The sequence below is a fragment of the Leptopilina boulardi genome, unplaced genomic scaffold, assembly GCF_019393585.1.
Source record: "Leptopilina boulardi isolate dan_hultmark-lab unplaced genomic scaffold, ZJU_Lbou_2.1 LbouV2_165, whole genome shotgun sequence".
In the NCBI taxonomy this organism is placed as follows: domain Eukaryota; kingdom Metazoa; phylum Arthropoda; class Insecta; order Hymenoptera; family Figitidae; genus Leptopilina; species Leptopilina boulardi.
The window spans coordinates 998,151-1,005,269 of NW_026137713.1; the positions used below are offsets into that span (position 1 = coordinate 998,151).

Here is a 7,119-nt window from a genome sequence, read left to right on the forward strand (position 1 = left end):
CAAGACAAGAATATTTACACAATGACAAAAACAGAAAACAGTAAAATTATCAAAATAAACCAGAGGCAACAAAAAAATTATCGACAACTAAAAATATATAACAAATTCAATATTTAAAATAAAAAATTAATTTCAATTTTCCATGAGTGAAAATAATTTTGATATTTTTATAATAAATTTCACAAAATAAAATATTTTTCAAAATTCTAAAATTTTATTACTTTAATTTAAAATTGAAATATATATTTGTGTTTACTTTCAATTTTTCCAAAATTGAAAAAAAAATTTTAATTTAAAATCTAAATTTTAAAATTATAAATGCAAAATTTAAAATTAATAGTATTAAATTTAAAAAAATTTAAAATTTCTCAATTTTTATTATTTGTTTATGAAACTTTGAATAATTGACATTGTTTTTTTGGAAGTTCTTTTAAAAAATGATAAATATTAATTAAACAATAATTAATATATGTTATCTACTTTCTAATTTCAAGCGGAAGAAAATAATCGAGTCATGCAAATAGCTTAATCAACATAAAAATAAAAAAAAAGGATGTGGATAATTATTAGACATCGGAAATGTATTGTAATTTTGATTATAACTTCTGTTTATTTATTTCTATATATTCATTGAATTCTCAATTCCGGAAATTTCGATCCGTTCAAATACTTGGCGAATCGTTTCTCAAATGGAAGATAAAAGAAAAAAAAAATTAAAAAATTAAAAATATTAAAAAAACCATTTTAAAAATACTAATTATAAAAAAATTATAAAACAAGTACTAAACATACAAATTGACAAAAAAAAAATGAAAATAAATAAATTAAAAAAAATTATTTACATTACAAAATTCATAGATGAAAAAAAGTGAAAAAATATAATTAAAATGTTTTACGGAAAAAAATCTTCCCCTCGAACAACAATAAGTTTCACTAGAACAGCGATATATTTCACTAAAACATTGAAAGTTTTCGCTATTCTAGAGAAAAATATCGCTGTTCCAGATGAAAATTTTTTTCCATGTTTAAAATAATTTAAAATACTTTAAAATAATTTAAAATAATTTTAAAATACTTTAAAATAATTTAAAATAATTCAAATATGGTAAAAAAAATTTTCAAATAAAGCAAAAATTTATTGAAATTTAAAAAAAAAATCGTAACCTTGAATTAAGTATTTAATTTTGAAAAACAAAAAAAAAAAAAAAAAATACCGATTCAAAAGTTTCATGACCAATTGAGACCAAAAGTGAAATGAGTTTCCGGGGGGGGGGAGGGGGGAAATGCGAAATAAAACTAGGTCGATCACGGTATGGTAATAGAGAGAAGGGGGGGGGGTAAAGTATCAAAACTAATTTTCGCTCATTTATTTTCAGTTGGCGCTTTTCGAAGCACATTCATTTCCACCCTCCCCCCCACCAATGAAAAACCATCACACCCCCCCCACTATGAATCGACACTCATTTATACTTTTGCGACCAACCTATGTATATCCCCCGCCAAAACGATTGTTTATGACACGATTCGTTTGATTATTAGCTGTTTATACGTGACCATCGATCGAACACTGTCGACTGTGCGGCATTGCAGGAACGACCAAAAACCGTTTAAAAAAAAGAAAACCAGTTCTCGACATTGTTCCATAAAGTATATATAATTCCTCCCCCCCCCCTCCACTCCCATCTGTGCGTGTGACCGGTTCGACCAGATTTAACCCTTTCCAAAAAAAAAAAAAAAAAAAAAAGATGCCACCAAATATAAAAACCAGACTCTTAGGTTTGGGAATTAATAGTCGTTCGTTGTTCCTCGAAAAAAGACGTGATTCGCGAAATTATTTTCGAAAAAAAAAAACAATGTGTAAACAAAAAATAATAAAATCGGAAAATTTGGTAGGAAATTTTTTTGAAAATTTTAAATAAAAAAAAAATTATTTTGAAAAAATCAAATTTAAATATATAAAATTGTGAAAAAATAAATTTTTCAAAATTAAATAAAATTTTGTATTCGTTAAAATTAATGGAAAATTAATTATCTGTGTTTAAAAATTTGTATTAACTTCACTTGGCAAATTAAATTAAACGAGTAGAAATTAAATTATTTAATATCTTTCACCAATAAGTGAGAAAATCTCCTTTTATTTAAAATTCAATGATGAAAATTAAATTATTTCCACAATTATTATGAATTATTAATTTATAAAAACCATTTTTTTTTTGAATTTATTCTGAATTAATAGAAAAGTAAATTTATTGCTTCAAATATATATAAGGCCTATTAATTTTCACTTTTCGTTACTTTATTCTCTACTTCGTAGAATTAAAATTATTTAAATCAATTATTAAAAAAAAAATGTTAATTTTAAATATTTTATAAAAAATTTTTTTTAACACTTGTATTTGTTGAAGGAAATGGTATTCAAAATTTGGTTTTATTAGAGCCGTGTTTTTTTTTTTTTTTTTTGGTCCAAACGATTATTCAATGAAATGCACCGGACGTATATCTTGAGTCCCGGATTATTGTTCTCCGGAAGTGTTGAGGTGCCCTGTCACTCTTCAATTTGATACTTTAGTGTCAGTAATAATGTCGTTTCTTTGTGATTAAATTTGATAACTTTTTTTTTTTATCTTATAAAAAACTGATATTCAGTTATTGATCGTGTTTCTTCCGTCGGACACAGAACTTTATGTCTGACTAACGTCAGTCTTGTACTACTTTGAAATTTTTAATTTTTCAATCGTTTATTTTAGTTAGTGTATAATAATTAGATAAACATTGTTTACATTTTGTTTTTATTTTTCAATGAATCTCCAATGATTTGGAACAATTTAATGAAATTTAGTAATTTTTTTTTTTTATTCAAGAATCGATGTTTATTTAAAAAAAAATCTTTGCCTCTTTTTTCCAATAGTGAAAAAGAATTCCGTACAATTAATTATTTCTGATAAAATTTTCTTTTATTCTTAAACTGATTCGTTATTGAAGCGGTCAATTTATTATCAATTTTTCTTTGTAATTTAATATTTTTAAAATAATTTATTTAAATTTCTTTCATTTATCCTTTTTTTTAAAAAAATTTCAGTTTCTTTATAATTTAAGACGTTAAATAAATGATTTATATTTTAATTATTATAATCACTCTCACAGTATTTATATATTTCAATACTGAGAATTGAATTTTTTAAATTATTTATTTGTAAATGTGAAAACAGTTTTTTTCCCTACTTTTTAGTGAATATTTAAAATTCCATTTAAACCGTTATTTCAAAAAAAATTAATTTAAAATTTAAAAACAAAATTTTACAAAACTTTTTTTTCAAAAAAGAAAAGAAATTAATGAAAATTCATTTTTTTAAAATTTAATCATTAGTAAGAAATTAATACACGACAAGTGAAATTTGATATCTCGGATTGAAACGCGATGCATCGAATAGCATTAATTTCTAATCGCGGTTAAGTGTCTTTCGTTAGTGGAATTAACGATATACAAGTTTCCTGAATGTAACAATCACTAAATTCATCGACAATAGTAGTTACACTTTTTTTATGTAATTTATTATCAAAAATCAATTATTCACAATATTTAAAGAATTCAATTTTATTCGTATAATTAAACATTAAATTTCAATAAAATTATACGCGTCGTGAATAATGAATAAAAAATTTCTATAAACCGTCAATTAAATTTCTAAATTAAATATTTAAAATAAAAATTTTTTTTTTTTTAAGTTTATTAGTTATTAAATTTTATTTATTAAAATTATTATCTATTTATTTTATTAACTAAAATTATTATTTATAAATTAATGTTTTTGTTAAATATTTTGTTAAAATATTTAAATCACTTTTTAAACACTTTTGCGCCGTAATTGAACTGATTTTTTTTTTTTTTTGCACACAAGTCACTTAATTCCCTATTATCACCTTTGCTCCTTTTCTAAATGAAGCACTTGTTGGAGATCTTCCCCTTTCACAGTATATCCAAATCACAGAAAAATTTATTTTTGAATTGAGAATAAAAAAAATAGTAATTTTTTTAAAATTTTCACATTGGAAATTAATTTGCAATAACAAAATTATTTCAATAAAAAAAAGTTTCTTTTATCTTTGATAATTTTTGACAAATTCGGAAAGATAAATTCTTTCTAAATTCACTCATCAGATATTTAAATTGATAAATTATTTGGTTTTTGCAAAAAGGAATTTTTTTTAATTGAAAAATAAAAAAAAGGGGTTAAATGATCTAAATTTTTCTCACAGCAAAACAATATAAGTTTCTAACAATTGTAAAATATTGAAAATGTCTAAAAATTATCCCAGTAAAAAAAAAAAGGAAAAAAAAATGGATGCGAGCTTTTGGCCTTTTCCTAGACTTTTTTTTTTGCCGCACTCACCTCTCTCCCTCTTAAATTTTTTCTCTCTCTCTCTCTCACTCTCTCTCTCTCTCTCTTTCGTGAAAAATCGACGTAGGTTGAAAGAACGTTCACTAATTGTTTTTTTTTTTTTTTTTTTTTCGTAAACCGAAATTTCGTTTTGAGTTTCACTTGATATTTTTTTTTTTTTTCAAAAACAAAAAAAGTCCTTATATACGCGAAAGTGTCGCGCGAACTTGCGGGCTTGCGGACGCAACTGGCGGAGGCGGCCGGTCGCGTAGGCGGAGAAGATCGCGGATGCTGTAAGCCAGACCACGCGCCAGCCGCCAGCGAGTGGGCTCCTTTTTGCCCGTACAGTGGCGCCTCTGCCGTTAACCGTCGCAAGCTCGCAAAGACGAACGCACAACCAAGCGAGATGAAAGCTTCACAACGAAACGGTACGAACGTATATGATGCGTACGTGTGGAGAAAGGAAAGCAAGAGCCGAGGAGCTTGCGACGAAAATAGTGAATGGTGGGGGGTGTATAGAGCGATCGAGAAAGAGAATATATTCTCCACTGGACACTAGAGAAGGAAGAGGTCGAACTGAGCTTGCGACGAAGGATCCAAAAGAGAAAGAGAGAGAGAGAGAGAGTCTCCTTTCATATACACACGTTCAAGTTTCTCTAAATACATGTATGTGTGTTTCTAAACAAGGACGTCCTCAAGGCTCTTTGGGTGGTGGGCCGTGTAAAACGTGTCCGTGAGCTTCCGAGGAGAAGCTCAGGAGAAGGAGCCGAATTAGAGTGGGGGATCTCAGACAATGAATTTAAAAATCTATTTTTTTTTTTTTTTTTTTTTCTTGCATTACTTTCTCTTTCCCTCGATTTTGTTTTTACTTTCTTTTTTATTTCTCGATTAATCGTTGAAAAATTTACAGAAAAAAAAAAAAAAAAAATTTGTGAACTCAAAAAGAATAACGTATACCAAACTTGCAAAACAAAAATATACCTCGTAAGTGGCGTCAATTTGGCTCATTTTAAAGTGCAAAGAAAATTGTGCCTCGTAGGTGGCGCCACATTTACAACTGCAAATCACGCTTATTTCTCTTATTCCTTTTTTTTTTTTTTTATTAGGAAAATGAAACTAGATTTTTATTTTGGTGTTTTTTTTTCCTAATAATAGACAAAAGAAGGAATAAATAAAATATCTATAAAAATAAAAATTCAAAAATTGAAAATAAATAAAATAAGAAAGTAAAATAATTTTCCTTAAAAACGTGGTCAAAAAAAAAAAAAAAACAAAAACAAAAAATTAAGACTTTAAAAATTCGTCTTTTTCTCATGGAGAAGCAAATAAATAAGAGGGAGAGATTTTGCTGCGGTCATGCGCGAAAAACATAAAGAGAGACGCCAATCCTTCGCAGTGGAGTAAGAAAAGGATGAAAAGGAGGGGATGTGCGCATTGGTGTTGTCCGAGTGCGATGGACGATACTGAATTGGTGGTTGTAAGGGGTCACAGGGTTGTATTGGTGTCCTAAAGAAAAATCACCCCAACACTAATATGCAAACGGGAGGAGGAGGAGATCTATGTATATGTGTACTAAGGGTTTCACCAGGATAATGGTGTGTGTGCCAAAAGGGTTACTGGACGGTGGCGAGCTCTTGCTTAGGCGGTTCACTTTGGTACTAAACTAAGAGAAACTCACCTCCTCTCACCCTCGCCCACCCTACGAACCCCTTCTCTCCTTATCCCAATTGCAAACCCCATCTTCCTATTTACCAACCTCTTTTTCAGTAGCCTTTAAAATCTTATTATTCGTCTTCATTTTTTCCCCATAGAGAGGGGGAAAAAAGAGACTTTTTTCCCTATACATAGGGGAAAACAATTTTTTTTATTTTTCCCTATAAATATAGTGGGAACTAGATTTTATTATTTCTTCTAAACAAGATTTTTTTTATTTACCTTAAACAAAGATTTTTTATTTTCCCTATACATAGGGGAAAAATATTTTTTTTCCCCTAAACGTAGGGGAAAACATTTGTTTTATTTTCCACTAAATATAGGGGAAAACGATTATTTACTTTTCCCTAAACGTAGGGAAAAACATTTGTTTTATTTTCCCCTATACATAGGGGAGAAATATTTATTTATTTTTTCCTAAACGTAGGGGAAAATATTTGTTTTATTTCCCCCTAAATGTAGGGGAAAACGATTATTAATTTTCCCCTAAACGTAGGGAAAAACATTTGTTTTATTTTCCCCTATACATAGGGGGGAAATATTTATTTATTTCCCCTTAAACGTAGGGAAAAACATTTGTTTTATTTTCCACTAAATATAGGGGGAAACGATTATTTACTTTTCCCTAAACGTAGGGAAAAACATTTGTTTTATTTTCCCCTATACATAGGGGAAAAATATTTATTTTTCCCTAAACGTAGGGGAAAACGATTATTTATTTTCCCCTATACATAGGGGAGAAATATTTATTTATTTCCCCTTAAACGTAGGGAAAAACATTTGCTTTATTTTCCCCTAAACGTAGGGGAAAACGATTATTTATTTTTCTCTAAACGTAGGGAAAAACATTTGTTTTATTTTCCCCTATACATAGGGGAGAAATATTTATTTTTCCCTAAACGTAGGGGAAAACGATTATTTATTTTCCCCTATACATAGGGGAGAAATATTTATTTATTTTCTCCTAAACGTAGGGGAAACCATTTGTTTTTTAAACATTTGTTTTATTTTCCCCTATACCAAGGGC

At 27.9% G+C, this 7,119-nt stretch overlaps 1 protein-coding gene across 4 annotated transcripts in view; it reads right to left on the reverse strand.

Annotated features, from left to right (window-relative positions):
• Nucleotides 1-4,773, reverse strand: part of LOC127277171 (homeobox protein prospero) — a 165,783-nt gene extending 161,010 nt beyond the window's left edge. For 2 of the 4 annotated variants that reach the window (XM_051298040.1, XM_051298041.1), the window contains exon 1: nt 4,392-4,771. The gene's annotated coding sequence lies outside the window, so the exon portion shown is untranslated. Of the gene's footprint in view, nt 1-4,391 lie in introns of all 4 variants that reach the window. The other 2 variants (XM_051298038.1, XM_051298043.1) reach the window with 2 other exon arrangements.
• Between the last annotated feature and the right edge of the window lie 2,346 nt (nt 4,774-7,119).